Below are 22,182 nucleotides of genomic sequence, written 5' to 3' on the forward strand. Positions count from 1 at the left end.
GAGGCACACCGGTGGTTATAGGGGGAGCGGGAGGGTGTATAAGAGAGGCACACCGGTGGTGATAGGGGGTGGAGGAGGATGTATAAGAGAGGCACACCGGTGGTTATAGGGGGAGCGGGAGGGTGTATAAGAGAGGCACACCGGTGGTGATAGGGGGAGCGGGAGGATGTATAAGAGAGGCACACCGGTGGTGATAGGGGGTGGAGGAGGATGTATAAGAGAGGCACACCGGTGGTGATAGGGGGTGGGGGAGGGTGTATAAGAGAGACACACCGGTGGTTATAGGGGGTGGAGGAGGATGTATAAGAGAGGCACACCGGTGGTGATAGAGGGTGGGGGAGGGTGTATAAGAGGCACACCGGTGGTGATAGGGGGTGGAGGAGGATGTATAAGAGAGGCACACCGGTGGTGATAGGGGGTGGGGGAGGATGTATAAGAGAGGCACACCGGTGGTGATAGGGGGTGGAGGAGGATGTATAAGAGAGGCACACCGGTGGTGATAGGGGGTGGAGGAGGATGTATAAGAGAGGCACACCGGTGGTGATAGGGGGAGCGGGAGGATGTATAAGAGAGGCACACCGGTGGTGATAGGGGGTGGAGGAGGATGTATAAGAGAGGCACACCGGTGGTGATAGGGGGAGCGGGAGGATGTATAAGAGAGGCACACCGGTGGTGATAGGGGGTGGGGGAGGATCTATAAGAGGCATTTCGGTGATGATAGGGGGAGCGGGAGGATGTATAAGAGAGACACACCGGTGGTAATAGGGGGTGGGGGAGGATGTATAAGAGAGGCCCACCGGTGGTAATAGGGGGTGGGGGAGGATGTATAAGAGGCATTTCGGTGATGATGTAGTTGTGGAAGATGGATAAGTGAAGCATATAGGTGATGATAGGGGGGGCAGGGGAGGCATTCTGGTGGTAATAGCGGTAGGGGAAAGCAGCAGTTATTGAAGATCACTCTTCTGAGGAGTCTTTACTGTAAGATTCATGACAGCAGACAGTCTTCTCAAGAGCAGAAGTTCCAGCCTAAGATCAGACTGTGCAGATTCTGAAGCAATGTCCATTAGAGCGATGAGACCAATGCAGCAGTCGGATTGTCCATCAAACCAGATGCTACATGGAAGCCTAGAGCCCATGCCAGTCACTACACTGCCCCTCAGGCTCCTTCCAAATCACCCTCACCCAGAAAGCTCTGCACCTCCCTAATCTCAGTCTCTCTCTCAACCTCTGCACTTCGACCTCCCATTGAACTAAGATGGCAAGGGCCCTAGTTCCTATTGTAATGTCTTTATGTTTGTATGTGTGTCTCCTGACCTGTCCAGGGCGGCAGCTGTCGCCTCATATTCCAAGAACTGGCTTTATCGAAGAGTAGGGTCTGCCTCCCGCTATCTCCCGTGCGACGTCTGCCTCCCGCTATCTCCCGTGCGAGGTCTGCCTCCCGCTATCTCCCGTGCGAGGTCTGCCTCCCGCTATCTCCCGTGCGAGGTCTGCCTCCCGCTATCTCCCGTGCGAGGTCTGCCTCCCGCTATCTCCCGTGCGAGGTCTGCCTCCCGCTATCTCCCGTGCGAGGTCTGCCTCCCGCTATCTCCCGTGCGAGGTCTGCCTCCCGCTATCTCCCGTGCGAGGTCTGCCTCCCGCTATCTACCGTGCGAGGTCTGCCTCCCGCTATCTACCGTGCGAGGTCTGCCTCCCGCTATCTACCGTGCGACGTCTACCTCCCGCTATCTACCGTGCGACGTCTACCTCCCGATATCTACCGTGCGACGTCTACCTCCCGATATCTACCGTGCGACGTCTACCTCCCGATATCTACCGTGCGACGTCTACCTCCCGATATCTACCGTGCGACGTCTACCTTCCGATATCTACCGTGCGACGTCTACCTCCCGATATCTACCGTGCGAGGTCTACCTCCCAACATGTACAGAATGAGGTCTACCTCCTGATATTTACAGAGCAAGGTTTTACTCCTGATAAGTCCATGATAGGGTTTATCTGCTGATATTTACAGAGTAGATTCTTCTCCTGATTCGTCTAGAGCGCAATCTATCTCAGTAGATGTTAAGAGTAAGATTTCTGCTATATGTCCAGAGCCAGGGCAAAAATTTGGAGCAAAGTCATAACCAACATCTTTAGGTCATGTTCCTCATACCTCGTATAGTTGACCTTAATCCTGCTCATACGAGCTCCTGCCAGTAGGGAGCACCACTGGTGGGTACTTCATTTGGTGGTTCGAGTCACAATAATATCTGTATGATGCTAGGACACAAGATTTTCCAGCTGAACCTTTCCTGGACCATCACTCTGCCCATAATACATCCTGTTTCCATCTTTTCCCCTTGTAGATGGTGGATCATCTTGTGATGACCCAAGGCTATCAAAGTCTGATGGAACTTCTTTCAGTAATTTCAGGACTGGTAGCTCTTCTGCCAATATGTATCGATGACCCGGTCACTGGTGGTCTATGAGGCATTTTGGGTAGGTACCATTTACTACATTCTGGACGAAGCCAAAATGAACTGCTGCTCCACAGATGCCAAGACCCAGTCATTGACATCACAAGTTGACCCCTTTTAACAATCACTCAGATATTTGCCCCCTTTCTTTCTTTTTGCATTAGAGAGAATTAACCAAACATCAGAAAGAGGATCTACAATGGAGGTCCGGGGTTCAGAGTATCTAAGATCCATGAGGTTTTGAGCTGCTGTTGATCCCGATAGGTGTTGTCCAGTGGAAGGGTATTGTCTGCACAGTGTGGTCTCTCTATGGTCAGGGCCAACCACCACAGGAGCAGGGGCCAGTCCTACACCATGCCAACCACCACAGGACCAGGACCAGTCCTACACCATGCCAACCACCACAGGAACAGGACCAGGACCAGTCCTACACCATGCCAACCACCACAGGAACAGGACCAGGACCAGTCCTACACCATGCCAACCACCACAGGAACAGGTCCAGTCCTACACCATGCCGGCCACCACAGGAGCAGGACCAGTTCTATACCATGCCAACCACCACAGGAGCAGGGGCCAGTCCTACACCATGCCAACCACCACACGTGCAGGGGCCAGTCCTACACCATGCCAACCACCACAGGAGCAGGGGCCAGTCCTACACCATGCCAACCACCAAAGGAACAGGACCAGTCCTACACCATGCCGACCACCACAGGGGAAGAGGCAAGTCCTACACCATGCCAACCACCACAGGAACAGGACCAGTCCTACACCATGCCAACCACCACAGGACCAGGACCAGTCCTACACCATGCCAACCACAGCAGGACCAGGACCAGTCCTACACCATGCCAACCACCACAGAAGCAGGAGCCAGTCCTACATCATGTCAACCACCACAGGAGCAGGACCAGTCCTACACCATGCCGACCACCACAGGAGCAGAGGCCAGTCTCACACCATGCCAACCACCACAGGAACAGGACCAGTCCTACACCATGCCAACCACCACAGGAGCAGGGGCCAGTCCTACACCATGCCGACCACCACCGGAGCAGGGACCAGTCCTACACCATGCCGACCACCACCGGAGCAGGGGCCAGTCCTACACCATGCCGACCATCACAGGAGCAGGACCAGTCCTACACTATGCCGACCACCACAGGAGCTGGGCCAGTCCTACACTATGCCAACCACCACAGGAGCATGGGCCAGTCCGACACCATGCCAACCACCACAGGAGCAGGACCAGTCCTACAACATGCCAACCACCACAGGAGCAGGACCAGTCCGACACCATGCCAACCACTAGAGGAGCAGGACCAGTCCTACACCATGCCAACCACCACAGGAGCAGAGGCCAGTCCTACACCATGCCAACCACCTCAGGAGCAGGGGCCAGTCCTACACCATGCCAACCACCACAGGAGCAGGACCAGTCCTACACTATGCCAACCACCACAGGAGCAGGACCAGTCCTACACCATGCCAACCACCACAGGAGAAGGACCAGTCCGACACCACATCGACCACCACAGGAGCAGGGGCCCGTCAGACACCATGTCAACCACCACAGGAGCAGGGGTCAGTGCGACACCATGCCAAACACCACAGGAGCAGAGGCCAGACCGACACCAAGCCGGCCACCACAGGAGCAGAGGCCAGACCGACACCATGCCGACCACCACAGAAACAGAACTTGTCCGACACCATGCCGACCACCACAGGAACAGGGGCCTGTCAAACACCATGCCGGCCACCACAGGAGCAGGGGCCTGTCAAACACCAAGCCAACCACCACAGGAGCAAGACTGGTCCTACACCACGCTGGCCACCACAGGACCAGGACTAGTCCTCCCCCATGCCAACCACCACAGGACCAAGAGCCAGTATCACACCATAGTGACCATCACCAGACCAGGAGCTAGGGAACACCATAGTGACCACCACAGGACCAGGAGCTAGTCCTTCACCATGATGACCACCACAGGACCAGGGACCAAACCCACATCATAATGACTACCACCAGACCAGAAGCCAGTGCTACACCATAGTGATCACCACAGGAACAGGGGACATTCCGACACCATGCTGGCCACCACAGGAGCAGGACTAGTCCTACACCATGCCGACCAGCACAGGACCAGGACTAGTCCTACACCACAGTGACCAGACCAGGAGCTAGTGGAACACCATAGTGACCACCACTGGAGGAGGGGTCAGTCCGACACCATGCCAACCACCACTGGAGCAGGACCAGTCCTACACCATGCCGACCACCACAGGAGCAGGACTAGTCCTACACCATGCCGACCACCACAGAAGCAGGGGCCACTCTTACACCATACCGACCACCACAGAAGCAGGGGCCAGTCTTACACCATGCCGACAACCACAGAAGCAGGAGCCAGTCCGACACAATGCCAACCACCAAAGAAGCAGGAGCCAGTCCGACACCATGCCGACCAGCACAGGACCAGGACTAGTCCTACACCATGCCGACCAGCACAGGACCCGGAGACAGTCCTACACCATGCCGAAAAGCAAAGGACCCAGAGCCAGTCCTACACCATAGTGACCACCACAGACCAGGAGCTAGTCCTGCACCACGCTGAGCACCACAGGACCAGGGACCAAACCCACATCATACTGACCACCACCGGACCAGAAGCCAGTGCTACACCATAGGAGCAGGGGCCTATCAGACACCATGCCGACCACCACAGGACCAGGACTAGTCCTACACCATGCAGACCAGCACAGTGTTACACCATAGTGACCATCACCAGACCAGGAGCTAGTGGAACACCATAGTGACCACCTCAGGACCAGGAGCTAGTCCTTCACCATGATGGCCACCACTGGACGAGAAGCTAGTCCTGCAACATGCTGACCAACACAGGAACAGGGACCAAACCCACATCATTATGACCACCACCGGATCAGAAGCCAGTGCTACACCATAGTGACCACCACAGGCGCAGGGGTCAGTCCGACACCATGCCGACCACCACAGGAGCAGGGGTCAACTCGACACTATTCCGGCAACCACAGGAGCAGAGGCCAGTCCAACACCATGCCGGCCACCACAGGAGCAGAGGCCAGTCCTACACCATGCCGGCCACCACAGGAGCAGAGACCAGTCCTACACCATGCCGGCCACCACAGGAGCAGAGGCCAGACCGACACCATGCCGGCCACCACAGGAGCAGAGGCCAGACCGACACCATGCCGGCCACCACAGGACCAGAGGCCAGACCGACACCATGTCGGCCACCACAGGACCAGAGGCCAGACCGACACCATGTCGGCCACCACAGGAGCAGAGGCCAGACCGACACCATTTCGGCCACCACAGGAGCAGGGGTCAGTCCTACACCGTGCCGACAAGCACAGGACCCAGAGCCAGTCGTACACCACAGTGACCACCACAGGACCAGGAGCTAGTGGAACACCATAGTGACCACCACAGGACCAGGAGCTAATCCTTCACCATGATGACCACCACAGGACCAGGGACCAAACCCACATCATACTGATCACCACCGGACCGGAAGCCAGTCCTACACCATGCTGATTACCACAGGACCAGAAGCCAGTCCCACACCACACTGACCACCACAGGACTTGAAGCCAGTCCTACACCAAGCCAACCATCACAGGACCAGGAGCCAGTAAAGAAAGGATTTATACTGCACAGTAAACTGGGTGGACTACACAGGTGCTCTGGAGAGGGTCCCAATCTCTTGAAGTATAAGAAATTAATAAACTCCAGTCACACTGTTGTGTTGCAAATTTTGATTTTTATTATACAAACTTCCAAACAGGACATTGCGGTCAAGCAATTGACCTTCATCAGACTCAGTTTTCATAGGAGTAAGGGGGTAAGGCTTGCATATAGCAATATGGCACAGAGTTGTAGGAATGGCGGTCCCAGCTGCTTCCTCCAAATGTGGAAACAACATATTTGGAAGTTTGTATAATAAAAATAAAAATTTGCAACACAACAGTGTGACTGGGGGACCAGAAGCTAGTCCTACACCATACGGACCACCACAGAACCAGGAGCCAGTCCTACACCATACTGACCACCACAGAACCAGGAGCCAGTCCTACACCATACTGACCACCACAGAACCAGGAGCCAGTCCTACATCACGCTGACCACCACAGGACCAGGAGCCAGTCCTACACCACACTGACCACCACAGGACCAGGAGCCAGTCCCACACCATACTGACCACCACAGAACCAGGAGCCAGTCCTACATCACGCTGACCACCACAGGACCAGGAGCCAGTCCTACACCACACTGACCACCACAGGACCAGGAGCCAGTCCTACACCATACTGACCACCACAGGATCAGTGACCAATCCCACACCATACTGACCACCACAGGACCAGGAGCCAGTCCCACACCATACTGACCACCACAGGACCAGGAGCCAGTCCTACACCACACTGACCACCACAATACCAGGAGCCAGTCCTACACCATACTGACCACCACAGGACCAGGAGCCAGTCCCACACCATACTGACAACCACAGGACCAGGAGCCAGTCCCACACCATACTGACCACCACAGGACCAGGAGCCAGTCCTACACCATACTGACCACCACAGGATCAGTGACCAATCCCACACCATACTGACCACCACAGGATCAGTGACCAATCCCACACCATACTGACCACCACAGGACCAGGAGCCAGTCCTACACCACACTGACCACCACAGGATCAGTGACCAATCCCACACCATACTGACCACCACAGGACCAGGAGCCAGTCCCACACCATACTGACAACCACAGGACCAGGAGCCAGTCCTACACCACACTGACCACCACAGGACCAGGAGCCAGTCCTACACCATACTGACCACCACAGGATCAGTGACCAATCCCACACCATACTGACCACCACAGGATCAGTGACCAATCCCACACCATACTGACCACCACAGGACCAGGAGCCAGTCCTACACCACACTGACCACCACAGGACCAGGAGCCAGTCCTACACCATACTGACCACCACAGGATCAGTGACCAATCCCACACCATACTGACCACCACAGGACCAGGAGCCAGTCCTACACCACACTGACCACCACAGGATCAGTGACCAATCCCACACCATACTGACCACCACAGGACCAGGAGCCAGTCCTACACCACACTGACCACCACAGGACCAGGAGCCAGTCCTACACCATACTGACCACCACAGGATCAGTGACCAATCCCACACCATACTGACCACCACAGGATCAGTGACCAATCCCACACCACACTGACCACCACAGGACCAGGGACCAATTCTACACCACACTGACCACCACAGGACCAGGAGCCAGTCCTACACCACACTGACCACCACAGGACCAGGAACCAGTCCTACACCACCCTGACCACCACAGGACCAGGAAGCCAGTCCTACACCACACTGACCACCACAGGACCAGGAGCCAGTCCTACACCACACTGACCACCACAGGACCAGGAGCCAGTCCTACACCATACTGACCACCACAGGACCAGGAGCCAGTCCTACACCACACTGACCACCACAGGACCAGGAGCCAGTCCTACACCATACTGACCACCACAGGACCAGGAGCCAGTCCTACACCATACTGACCACCACAGGACCAGGAGCCAGTCCTACACCATACTGACCACCACAGGACCAGGAGCCAGTCCTACACCACACTGACCACCACAGGAGCCAGTCCTACACCATACTGACCACCACAGGACCAGGAGCCAGTCCTACACCACACTGACCACCACAGGACCAGGAGCCAGTCCTACACCACACTGACCACCACAGGACCAGGAGCCAGTCCTACACCATACTGACCACCACAGGACCAGGAGCCAGTCCTACACCATACTGACCACCATAGGACCAGGAGCCAGTCCTACACCACACTGACCACCACAGGAGCCAGTCCTACACCACACTGACCACCACAGGACCAAGAGCCAGTCCTACACCATACTGACCACCACAGGACCAAGAGCCAGTCCTACACCATACTGACCACCACAGGAGCCAGTCCTACACCATACTGACCACCACAGGACCAGGGACCAATCCCACACCACACTGACCACCACAGGACCAGGAGCCAGTCCTACACCACACTGACCACCACAGGACCAGGAGCCAGTCCTACACCATACTGACCACCACAGGACCAGGAGCCAGTCCTACAGCATACTGACCACCACAGGACCAGGAGCCAGTCCTACAGCATACTGACCACCACAGGACCAGGAGCCAGTCCTACACCATACTGACCACCACAGGACCAGGAGCCAGTCCTACACCTTGGTGGCCTTCTCATGGGCTTTTTGATAGGGTCTATGGGGACAGACTTCAGACCTAGCAGAGGACTACAGATTCCAGCATTGCCATTTGATGGTGGTTGTTAGGACCTTGGACAGCGGTGACATTCTAGAATACCAGAATGATTGGGATTTATGAAATATTCATGGTAGGCATTGGCCCTCTCCTGACTCAGGGCCCCCCGTAGGCCAGGAGTGGAGGGTTAAGCAGCCATATCATGTAATCTGCACAGGCCACATCTATCCACACTGCATCTACATCCATATTAATAAAGGACGTCAGTAAGGAGCTGTCACACAGCACTGGGGGGCTCCTCACCAGCGGCCGCAGGCCTCAGCAACAAGAGCCCCCACCGATCTCACGAATGAGGGTCTGCAGCATCTGATCCAAGGGGTCTTATAATCACAATCTGCATGATATTACGGCTGCAGTACCCCCCACATCCCCGGTACCCACTGCTCTTCCAGTCTCCATCCTCTGATTCCCAGCATCCATCATCCGTCATCCTCCCCCCCCCCACTCACCGTCTCCGATCTCCCGAGTCCCCCCTCCCGTCGTCAGGCAGTGGCATCTCTTCATCTATTCCCAGGCTCTTGTATCTCGCCACACATCCCCTCACCCCCCTGTTCTTGGTCTTCTTGTATCTCAGCATCCTCGGACCCCCTCCCCTCGGCTCCCCCCCTCCTCTATCTCACACTCAGCTGGTGCAGATGCAGCTCTGCCTCTCTGGGGACCCCATGTATTTTTATTTTGCCTGCAGGTACAGCGATGTGTACCCCAATGTGTGGGGGGGAGTATTGTGGGGTCACCTGCCCGGCACCTCCTCCTTGTAGAAGAATCATGACATGAATGAGAGCGGACATATCCTGTGATGAGAATGTATTATCCCACACCGCAGCCCCCCGCTGCTCCATCCCCCACCTGTACCCCCATGTATCTCCTGCCAGGACCCCCATCCCCGGAGCGCTTCCCCCCATGATGAGGAATCTGGGTCAGGAGTACACAGGTCTCCATGTCGGGGGATGGAGAGGACCATGGTCGGCTCCTTACCTCGCTCTAGATGGATGCAGGATCCCCGCAGCAGTAGGGAGCGATGTAATCCGGGAGGAAGGCGAGTGCTGACGGCATCTCCTCACAAGCCTCCGCTCAGCGCCTCTGCCACAAGAAAAACCATTTTGTGGAGGAGGAGGAGGAGGAGGAGGAGGAGGAGGAGGAGGAGGAGGAGGAGGAGGAGGAGGAGGAGGGAGCAGGGGAGAGGGAGAATGCAGATTGTCTACAGGGGGGGCAGAGAGGAGGCAGCGCTGTCAGGGAAATCCCTGCCCATACCCCCAATGCTCACATCTGGGGGGTCCGCCACTGACAGCAGCAGCTCTGGGGGGTCCGTGCAGCGTGCAGCAGGGGCAGGAGCGGGGCTGGGGGGCAGGTGCAGATGTGGGGGAGGGAAGGGCTCATTTACATCAGTGTCATCACTCTGGGCGCTATCAATGAGACCATCATATGGGGGTGCAGGGCGATGCTATAAGACATATGGGGGTGCTCATCACAGGTTACTGTAATTCATGGGGTGTCACACACTTTAGGGGTCTCTCAGAGGACCGACCCCCAATGCCTCTATGTACTCGCATGGATGTGCATCTACCATTATTATTGGGGTGTCACACACTTTAGGGGTCTCTGAGGACCAACCCCCAATGCCTCTATGTACTCGCATTGATGTGCATCTACCATTATTATTGGGGTGTCACACACTTTAGGGGTCTCTGAGGACCGACCCCCAATGCCTCTATGTACTCGCATGGATGTGCATCTACCATTATTATTGGGGTGTCACACACTTTAGGGGTCTCTCAGAGGACCGACCCCCAATGCCTCTATGTACTCGCATGGATGTGCATCTACCATTATTATTGGGGTGTCACACACTTTAGGGGTCTCTCAGAGGACCGACCCCCAATGCCTCTATGTACTCGCATGGATGTGCATCTACCATTATTATTGGGGTGTCACACACTTTAAGGGTCTCTCAGAGGACCGACCCCCAATGCCTCTATGTACTCGCATGGATGTGCATCTACCATTATTATTGGGGGGCCACACAGATTAAAGGAGACTCGGGGGGCTCCGGTATATTTAGAGATTATCAGGTTTTGGGGTTCCACTTCTCAATCTTCTATGGAGCAAAAATGTACAGAATCATTTTGCCTGAACGATTTAGGGGGGCAGATGTCACGGCTGTCACTGTGGTCGTAATGTGGGGGTACAGTCAGGGGACCCCCACATCAATACCTATAGTTTAAGGGTGTTTAGGATGGTGACTTTTTGGGGTGCTATTTAAGGGATTTCTGGGGTGTCATTTCTAGGGGTATATAATTGGGGGTTCGGGTCTATATTTGTGGGGAGCCCCTCATCCTCACGGTATCTTGGGGTACATAATATCAGGTGGTCTCTTGGGGTACACCCACATATTGTCATGGTTACCAGAGAATGACCCCTAGACTAGGGTCAGCAGATTGTGGGGTACAGCTCAGACATAGTAAAGAAGGCTGAAGTGTTGGGGTCACCCATTTCAGGGGGTGCTACACACCATGACGAGGATGTGCGGGGGTGATTAACCCTTTTCTGTCCATGTACTTGGACAATGGGGTGTCCACAGCGATGGGCAGATGACACATGTTGTAGGGGTGGCGGCAGCAGCGAGGGCCGGAGTGTCAGCTCTGCAGACAATGGCCGCTCTGTGTCCTCGGAGAAAGAAGAATCTGAAAGACAGGAAATAACGAGGAAAAGAATCAGTGACAAAGAAGGAAAATATGTCCCCCCCCCCCCCCCGAGAGACACCCCAAACACAGGACGCACCCCAAACACGGGACGCACCCCAAACACGGGACGCACCCCAAACACGGGACGCACCCCAAACACGGGACGCACCCCAAACACGGGACGCACCCCAAACACGGGACGCACCCCAATATCACTCACAGCTCACCCCAGTGTTATATGTGTAATCCCCCCTCCTCCTGACCTACACATCACATATATATATACCCAGCACTGTACCCCCCCCACATACATGTCACTGTCTATATACCCAGCACTGTACCCCCCCCCACATACATGTCACTGTCTATATACCCAGCACTGTACCCCCCCCCACATACATGTCACTGTCTATATACCCAGCACTGTACCCCCCCCCCACATACATGTCACTGTCTATATACCCAGCACTGTACCCCCCCACATACATGTCACTGTCTATATACCCAGCACTGTACCCCCCCCACATACATGTCACTGTCTATATACCCAGCACTGTACCCCCCCCACATACATGTCACTGTCTATATACCCAGCACTGTACTCCCCCCCCCACATACATGTCACTGTCTATATACCCAGCACTGTACTCCCCCCCCACATACATGTCACTGTCTATATACCCAGCACTGTACCCCCCCACATACATGTCACTGTCTATATACCCAGCACTGTACCCCCCCCCACATACATGTCACTGTCTATATACCCAGCACTGTACCCCCCCCCACATACATGTCACTGTCTATATACCCAGCACTGTACCCCCCACATACATGTCACTGTCTATATACCCAGCACTGTACTCCCCCCCCACATACATGTCACTGTCTATATACCCAGCACTGTACCCCCCCACATACATGTCACTGTCTATATACCCAGCACTGTACCCCCCCCCACATACATGTCACTGTCTATATACCCAGCACTGTACCCCCCCCCCACATACATGTCACTGTCTATATACCCAGCACTGTACCCCCCCCCCACATACATGTCACTGTCTATATACCCAGCACTGTACCCCCCCCCCCACATACATGTCACTGTCTATATACCCAGCACTGTACCCCCCACATACATGTCACTGTCTATATACCCAGCACTGTACCCCCCCACATACATGTCACTGTCTATATACCCAGCACTGTACTCCCCCCACATACATGTCACTATCTATATACCCAGCACTGTACCCCCCCCACATACATGTCACTGTCTATATACCCAGCACTGTACCCCCCCCCCCACATACATGTCACTGTCTATATACCCAGCACTGTACTCCCCCCACATACATGTCACTGTCTATATACCCAGCACTGTACCCCCCCCCCACATACATGTCACTGTCTATATACCCAGCACTGTACCCCCCCACATACATGTCACTGTCTATATACCCAGCACTGTACCCCCCCACATACATGTCACTGTCTATATACCCAGCACTGTACCCCCCCCCCACATACATGTCACTGTCTATATACCCAGCACTGTACCCCCCCCCACATACATGTCACTGTCTATATACCCAGCACTGTACCCCCCCCCCACATACATGTCACTGTCTATATACCCAGCACTGTACCCCCCCCCCACATACATGTCACTGTCTATATACCCAGCACTGTACCCCCCACATACATGTCACTGTCTATATACCCAGCACTGTACCCCCCCACATACATGTCACTGTCTATATACCCAGCACTGTACTCCCCCCACATACATGTCACTGTCTATATACCCAGCACTGTACTCCCCCCACATACATGTCACTGTCTATATACCCAGCACTGTACTCCCCCCACATACATGTCACTGTCTATATACCCAGCACTGTACCCCCCCCCACATACATGTCACTGTCTATATACCCAGCACTGTACTCCCCCCCCCACATACATGTCACTGTCTATATACCCAGCACTGTACCCCCCCCCACATACATGTCACTGTCTATATACCCAGCACTGTACCCCCCCCCCCACATACATGTCACTGTCTATATACCCAGCACTGTACCCCCCCCCCCACATACATGTCACTGTCTATATACCCAGCACTGTACTCCCCCCACATACATGTCACTGTCTATATAACCAGCACTGTACTCCCCCCACATACATGTCACTGTCTATATACCCAGCACTGTACCCCCCACATACATGTCACTGTCTATATACCCAGCACTGTACTCCCCCCCCACATACATGTCACTGTCTATATACCCAGCACTGTACCCCCCACATACATGTCACTGTCTATATACCCAGCACTGTACCCCCCCCCACATACATGTCACTGTCTATATACCCAGCACTGTACTCCCCCCACATACATGTCACTGTCTATATACCCAGCACTGTACCCCCCACATACATGTCACTGTCTATATACCCAGCACTGTACCCCCCCCCCCACATACATGTCACTGTCTATATACCCAGCACTGTACTCCCCCCACATACATGTCACTGTCTATATACCCAGCACTGTACCCCCCCCCCACATACATGTCACTGTCTATATACCCAGCACTGTACCCCCCCCACATACATGTCACTGTCTATATACCCAGCACTGTACCCCCCCCACATACATGTCACTGTCTATATACCCAGCACTGTACCCCCCCCACATACATGTCACTGTCTATATACCCAGCACTGTACCCCCCCCCCACATACATGTCACTGTCTATATACCCAGCACTGTACCCCCCCACATACATGTCACTGTCTATATACCCAGCACTGTACCCCCCCCCCACATACATGTCACTGTCTATATACCCAGCACTGTACCCCCCCCCACATACATGTCACTGTCTATATACCCAGCACTGTACCCCCCCCCACATACATGTCACTGTCTATATACCCAGCACTGTACCCCCCCCCCACATACATGTCACTGTCTATATACCCAGCACTGTACCCCCCCCACATACATGTCACTGTCTATATACCCAGCACTGTACCCCCCCCACATACATGTCACTGTCTATATACCCAGCACTGTACCCCCCCACATACATGTCACTGTCTATATACCCAGCACTGTACCCCCCCCCCACATACATGTCACTGTCTATATACCCAGCACTGTACCCCCCCCACATACATGTCACTGTCTATATACCCAGCACTGTACCCCCCCCCACATACATGTCACTGTCTATATACCCAGCACTGTACCCCCCCCCACATACATGTCACTGTCTATATACCCAGCACTGTACCCCCCCACATACATGTCACTGTCTATATACCCAGCACTGTACCCCCCCCCACATACATGTCACTGTCTATATACCCAGCACTGTACCCCCCCACATACATGTCACTGTCTATATACCCAGCACTGTACCCCCCCACATACATGTCACTGTCTATATACCCAGCACTGTACCCCCCCCCACATACATGTCACTGTCTATATACCCAGCACTGTACCCCCCCCCCCACATACATGTCACTGTCTATATACCCAGCACTGTACTCCCCCCACATACATGTCACTGTCTATATACCCAGCACTGTACCCCCCCACATACATGTCACTGTCTATATACCCAGCACTGTACCCCCCCCCCCACATACATGTCACTGTCTATATACCCAGCACTGTACCCCCCCCCCCACATACATGTCACTGTCTATATACCCAGCACTGTACCCCCCCACATACATGTCACTGTCTATATACCCAGCACTGTACCCCCCCACATACATGTCACTGTCTATATACCCAGCACTGTACCCCCCCACATACATGTCACTGTCTATATACCCAGCACTGTACTCCCCCACATACATGTCACTGTCTATATACCCAGCACTGTACCCCCCCCCCCACATACATGTCACTGTCTATATACCCAGCACTGTACCCCCCCCCACATACATGTCACTGTCTATATACCCAGCACTGTACTCTCTAAGCTCAGGGGCCACTTTTATCCGAGAACAACTTATCTGAAGCATCACAATAGCGCGTGATTGTTGCTGTGAAGTCTTGTGATTAACCCCTTCCCTGCAAAGACCTTTTTTCACTCTCCACTTTCGCAAATGTATAACTTTTCTTTCATCTACAGAGCTGTGTCAGGGCTTGTTTTTTGTGTAACAAATTGCGCTTTGTAGTGACGCTATTCCATGCAGTGCAAGAAAAAATATATATATACATCTGTGTGGGGTCTCATATTTTACAGGATGAGATGATATTTTCATTGTTACCATTTTGAGAACTGTTTGGCCTTTTTAACACTTGGGCGCCATTTTCCACGATACCCTGCGCCTTATCACACAGTATATTGTAAGAGCAGATAACCAAGGGTACAAATTGAATAAAAAGTGATCAAAAGGTCCCCAAAATGATGGCAATGAAAACGTCATCACATCCCGCAAAAATCACTCAGCTCCGTACACAGAAGAATGAACCTTATTAGCGGCAGAAGATACGAAACTAAGTCATTGGGGCACATTTACTAACAGTCCGCACACATTTCCGATTTTCGGCGCATTTAACAGGGGTTTTGGCGATCTGATTTTGGCACAATCTTGACGACTTTCATGCGACACAAATTGGGGGGCGTGGCCGGCAGACAACCCGACTGATTCGGACTAAGCACAGGGTTTAAAATTCACAATGGGGGTCATTTACTAAGGGCCCTAATTGAATATTTCCAATTTGCGCCGATTTTGCCTGAATTGCCCCGGGATTTTGGTGCACACGATAGGATTGTGGCGTATCTGCGCCAGCATGCACGCGCCGGAAATCGGGGTACATGGCCGAACGAAAATCCAACGGATAAGGAAAAACCGCCGCATTAAAAAAGTGTCGCTTGACACGCGCTTACCTGCACCCAGCGTAGGATGGTGAAGTTCAGTGCAGCAGCGACACCTGGTGGACATCGGGCGCACTACCTTAGTGAATCCCAGCCGGACCAAAATCCTCCGCAGAGAATGCGTCGCTGGATCGCGACAGGACCGGGTAAGTAAATCTGCCCCATTGTGTCACAAGACAATGCACTTACATGCACCGGGAAGAAGGTGAACTCCGGGGACCTGAGCGGGGAAGCGACACATGCAGGATATCGGGTGCAGGATCTTTGTGACTCCCCGCACAGCGCATTATACACGGACAATGCACTTACATGCACCAAGAAGAAGAAGGTGAACTCCGGGGACCTGAGCGGGGAAGTGACACATGCAGGATATCGGGCGCATGATCTTAGTGACTCCCCGCACAGCGCATTATACACGGACAATGCACTTACATGCACCAGGAAGAAGAAGGAGAACTCCGGGGACCTGAGCGGGGAAGTGACACATGCAGGATATCGGGCGCACGATCTTAGTGACTCCCCACACAGCGCATTATACACGGACAATGCACTTACATGCACCAGGAAGAAGAAGGTGAACTCCGGGGACCTGAGCGGGGAAGCGACACATGCAGGATATCGGGTGCAGGATCTTAGTGACTCCCCGCACAGCGCATTATACACGGACAATGCACTTACATGCACCGGGAAGAAGGTGAACTCCGGGGACCTGAGCGGGGAAGCGACACATGCAGGATATCGGGTGCAGGATCTTAGTGACTCCCCGCACAGCGCATTATACACGGACAATGCACTTACATGCACCAGGAAGAAGAAGGGGAACTCCAGGGACCTGAGCGGGGAAGTGACACATGCAGGATATCAGGCGCAGGATCTTAGTGACTCCCCGCACAGCGCATTATACATGGACAATGCACTTACATGCACCAGGAAGAAGGGGAACTCCAGGGACCTGAGCGGGGAAGTGACACATGCAGGATATCAGGCGCAGGATCTTAGTGACTCCCCGCACAGCGCATTATACACGGACAATGTACTTACATACACCAGGAAGAAGGTGAACTCCGGGGACCTGAGCGGGGAAGCGACACATGCAGGATATCGGGCGCAGGATCTTAGTGACTCCCCGCACAGCACATTATACACGGACAATGCACTTACATGCACCAGGAAGAAGAAGGTGAACTCCGGGGACCTGAGCGGGGGAGCGACACATGCAGGATATCGGGCGCAGGATCTTAGTGACTCCCCGCACAGCGCATTATACACGGACAATGCACTTACATGCACCAGGAAGAAGAAGGTGAACTCCTGAGACCTGAGTGGGGAAGCGACACATGCAGGATATCGGGGGCATGATCTAAGTGACTCCCCGCACAGCGCATTATACACGGACAATGCACTTACATGCACCAGGAAGAAGAAGGTGAACTCCAGGGACCTGAGCGGGGAAGCGACACATGCAGAATATCGGGCGCAGGATCTTAGTGACTCCCCACACAGCGCATTATACACGGACAATGCACTTATATGCACCAGGAAGAAGAAGGTGAACTCCTGAGACCTGAGTGGGGAAGCGACACATGCAGGATATCGGGCGCAGGATCTTAGTGACTCCTGCACAGCGCATTATACATGGACAATGCACTTACATGCACCAGGAAGAAGAAGGTGAACTCCAGGGACCTGAGTGGGGAAGTGACACATGCAGGATATCGGGTGCAGGATCTTAGTGACTCCCCGCACAGCGCATTATACACGGACAATGCACTTACACCAGGAAGAAGAAGGTGAACTCCAGGGACCTGAGCGGGGGAGCGACACATGCAGGATATCGGGTGCAGGATCTTAGTGACTCCCCGCACAGCGCATTATACACGGACAATGCACTTACATGCACCAGGAAGAAGAAGGTGAACTCCAGGGACCTGAGCGGGGGAGCGACACATGCAGGATATCGGGCGCAGGATCTTAGTGACTCCCCGCACAGCACATTATACACGGACAATGCACTTACATGTACCAGGAAGAAGGTGAACTCCGGGGACCTGAGCGGGGAAGCGACACATGCAGGATATCGGGGCAGGATCTTAGTGACTCCCCGCACAGCACATTATACACGGACAATGCACTTACATGCACCAGGAAGAAGAAGGTGAACTCCAGGGACCTGAGCGGGGAAGTGACACATGCAGGATATCGGGCGCACGATCTTAGTGACTCCCCGCACAGCACATTATACACGGACAATGCACTTACATGCACCAGGAAGAAGAAGGTGAACTCCTGGGACCTGAGCGGGAAGCGACACATGCAGGATATCGGGTGCAGGATCTTAGTAACTCCCCGCACAGTGCATTATACACGGACAATGCACTTACATGCACCAGGAAGAAGAAGGTGAACTCCGGGGACCTGAGCGGGGAAGTGACACATGCAGGATATGGGGGCAGGATCTTAGTGACTCCCCGCACAGCGCATTATACACGGACAATGCACTTACATGCACCAGGAAGAAGAAGGTGAACTCCGGGGACCTGAGCGGGGAAGCGACACATGCAGGATATAGTATAGAAATCCAAAGGGAAAAACGATCCAGCGCATACGATTAAAAGATGCCTCCAAATTTTATTGAAAACTCCAGGTAGAGCAATACATGGAATAACGCACTACAGCACTGCGTCCAGAAGGTGGGCTACAGGCAGAAGCCTACGCGTTTCGAGCGCTTTGCGCGCTCTTAGTCACGGCTAATACACATCTATGTGCGGGAGACTGAAATAGTGTGCACGGGAAAAACGTCAGAGAGGGAGGAACAAAAGTCCTGCCCCCAACGTGAGATGAACGTGCAAGTCCGCCGCACAGGTGCGTTTACATCTGAATGCTTTAAAAACACATTTATTTATACAATCCATAAAATTGGCGCCTTTGTGATCAAAAAACATAATAACATTAAAATGTGGAATGGAGCGTGTAGCCATTGAGAAAAGCAAGATGTAAAGTCAAGTGTAAGTGGGCTAAGGACTGTCGATAATAATAACCACCCGCGTGGACCTGGAGTATCTTATGTGTATGTACATATGGGGAGAATCTTTGCTGAGAGCGGTGGGTAACCCGCCATGTGTATATGGATAGAGATAGAAACGTACTCAGACTGGAGACTATACCTGTATGCACTATATCGTGTAAGGGTCAGAGGTCTTACAGGTGGACTAATGCTCAATAATGGAACATGAAGTCTTGTTTGATATCCATCCCCCTGGGAATCCAGTGTGGAGATGCAGCATCCAAAACGCTTCCCTGTCACAGAGATTTTTACTTCCATCTCCTCCTCTTGTGTTTTGATGACTTTGTTCTATGCCGTATGCGAGGAAACCTGTGGTATCGCCGCCATGTTGACCGATGAAATGTTCGGAAGCTCCCGATGTCGTTTTATTACGGGTTAAATTATCAGCTCCGGTTTTACCCAAGTCTCCCAAATGTTCAAGGATACGGCGTTTTATCTCACGGGTTGTGGCACCTGCGTATTTTAGCGCACATTCTAGAACATAAACGACGCGATCGCTATTGCAGTTATTGTACGTTTTGATGTCAAAATTTTGTGAGTTTTCTGAATTTGAAAATAGTTTTTTGATCTTGACTACTTTTACAAATTTGGGCTCCACAATGGTAACACCTTAGTGTGAGAGCCACGTGCAGTCAGGGTTATAACCGGGTGAGATCAGGCTACCAATGGTTAATGCTTGCTTCAATACCACATTGCAACCGGTTTTCAATATTTGTGCCAATTTTTCATCTTGATGAAGCGTCGCAGAACCAGTTCCTTAATGTCATCTTTTGCACACTGGTGTGCGGTGTCATTTTTGTAGGTGGAGCCGACGTTTTCATTGGGCTCACCGTTACTAATAATTGTTTTCCGATTTTCATAGATCAGGATATTTGGGACACGGCCATACCTAATATATTGTGGTTATTTTAACTGGTTCCCACAATAGATTGTTTTACGGATTTCATAATAATTTTGTAAAAAACATTGTTTTATTTCATTTTTTCCCCACAGACACCGGCAGGATCACACAGGACAGGCTATGGGACCTTCAGTAGGCCCCTGGCAGTGACGCCTGCTCCAATGGCTTTGTGGAGTGCCAATAGGATGAGTGTGGGAGACCCCCGCCCCCCAGAGGGAGAGGATACAGACCTCAGACCACATCATGGACACCCTGTAGCTGCAGTCACAATAAAGACATATTCAGACAATGTGACCGATTTCAGTCCGTGTTTTCACTTGCTCAAAAAAAATAAATAAATAAAGAATGGACAGGTGTATCGGGTGCTGCCGCTGCTGGATATATATATATTTCCAGGCTCAGATCCCAAGTGGCTACTGTCACAGCTATTGTCGACTGTCCCCTGCATCAACCAGGAAACCATCACCTGGCTCCCGCCCCCACACTCGTCCGCCTCCCGTCACCCCACTCGGCCGCCTCCCGTCACCCCACTCGGCCGCCTCCCGTCACCACACTCGGCCGCCTCCCGTCACCACACTCGGCCGCCTCCCGTCACCACACTCGGCCGCCTCCCGTCACCACACTCGGCCGCCTCCCGTCACCACACTCGGCCGCCTCCCGTCACCACACTCGGCCGCCTCCCGTCACCACACTCGGCCGCCTCCCGTCACCACACTCGGCCGCCTCCCGTCACCACACTCGGCCGCCTCCCGTCACCACACTCGGCCGCCTCCCGTCACCACACTCGGCCGCCTCCCGTCACCACACTCGGCCGCCTCCCGTCACCACACTCGGCCGCCTCCCGTCACCACATTTGGCCGCCTCCCGTCACCACACTCGGCCCCCTTCCCGTCCCCACACTCGGCCCCCTTCCCGTCCCCACACTCGTCCCCCTTCCCGTCCCCCGTCACCACACTCGTCCCCCTTCCCGTCCCCACACTCGTCCCCCCGTCACCACACTCGTCCCCCTTCCCGTCCCCCGTCACCACACTCGTCCGCCTCCCGTCCCCACACTCGTCCGCCTCCCGTCCCCACACTCGTCCGCCTCCCCATCCCCCCGTCACCACACTCGTCCCCCCCCTCTCGTCCGCCTCCAGTCCCCCCCGTCACCACACTCGTCCCCCTTCCCGTCCCCCCGTCACCACACTCGTCCGCCTCCCGTCCCTCCGTCACCACACTCGTCCGCCTCCCGTCCCTCCATCACCACACTCGTCCGCCTCCCGTCACCACACTCGTCCGCCTCCCGTCCCTCCGTCACCACACTCGTCCGCCTCCCGTCCCTCCGTCACCACACTCGTCCGCCTCCCGTCCCTCCGTCACCACACTCGTCCGCCTCCCGTCCCTCCGTCACCACACTCGTCCCCCTTCCCGTCCCTCCGTCACCACACTCGTCCCCCTTCCCGTCCCTCCGTCACCACACTCGTCCCCCTTCCCGTCCCTCCGTCACCACACTCGTCCCCCTTCCCGTCCCTCCGTCACCACACTCGTCCCCCTTCCCCACACTCGTCCCCCTTCCCTCCGTCACCACACTCGTCCCCCTTCCCGTCCCTCCGTCACCACACTCGTCCGCCTCCCGTCCCTCCGTCACCACACTCGTCCGCCTCCCGTCCCTCCGTCACCACACTCGTCCCCCTTCCCCCCCCCCTCCGTCACCACACTCGTCCGCCTCCCCCCCCCACTCGTCCGGC

At 54.2% G+C, this 22,182-nt stretch overlaps 1 long non-coding RNA gene across 1 annotated transcript in view; it reads right to left on the reverse strand.

The window, feature by feature from the left end:
* LOC140109615 (uncharacterized) overlaps positions 1-22,182 on the reverse strand; it is a 42,036-nt gene that overhangs the window by 14,388 nt on the left and 5,466 nt on the right. Inside the window, exons 2-3 of the long non-coding RNA XR_011851389.1 lie at positions 11,406-11,577; positions 9,872-9,976 (exon numbers count right to left, since the gene is read on the reverse strand). This is a non-coding gene — a long non-coding RNA (uncharacterized lncRNA). The remainder of the gene's footprint in view (positions 1-9,871; positions 9,977-11,405; positions 11,578-22,182) is intronic.

The sequence above is a fragment of the Engystomops pustulosus genome, unplaced genomic scaffold (genome assembly GCF_040894005.1).
Source record: "Engystomops pustulosus unplaced genomic scaffold, aEngPut4.maternal MAT_SCAFFOLD_234, whole genome shotgun sequence".
Classification (NCBI taxonomy): domain Eukaryota; kingdom Metazoa; phylum Chordata; class Amphibia; order Anura; family Leptodactylidae; genus Engystomops; species Engystomops pustulosus.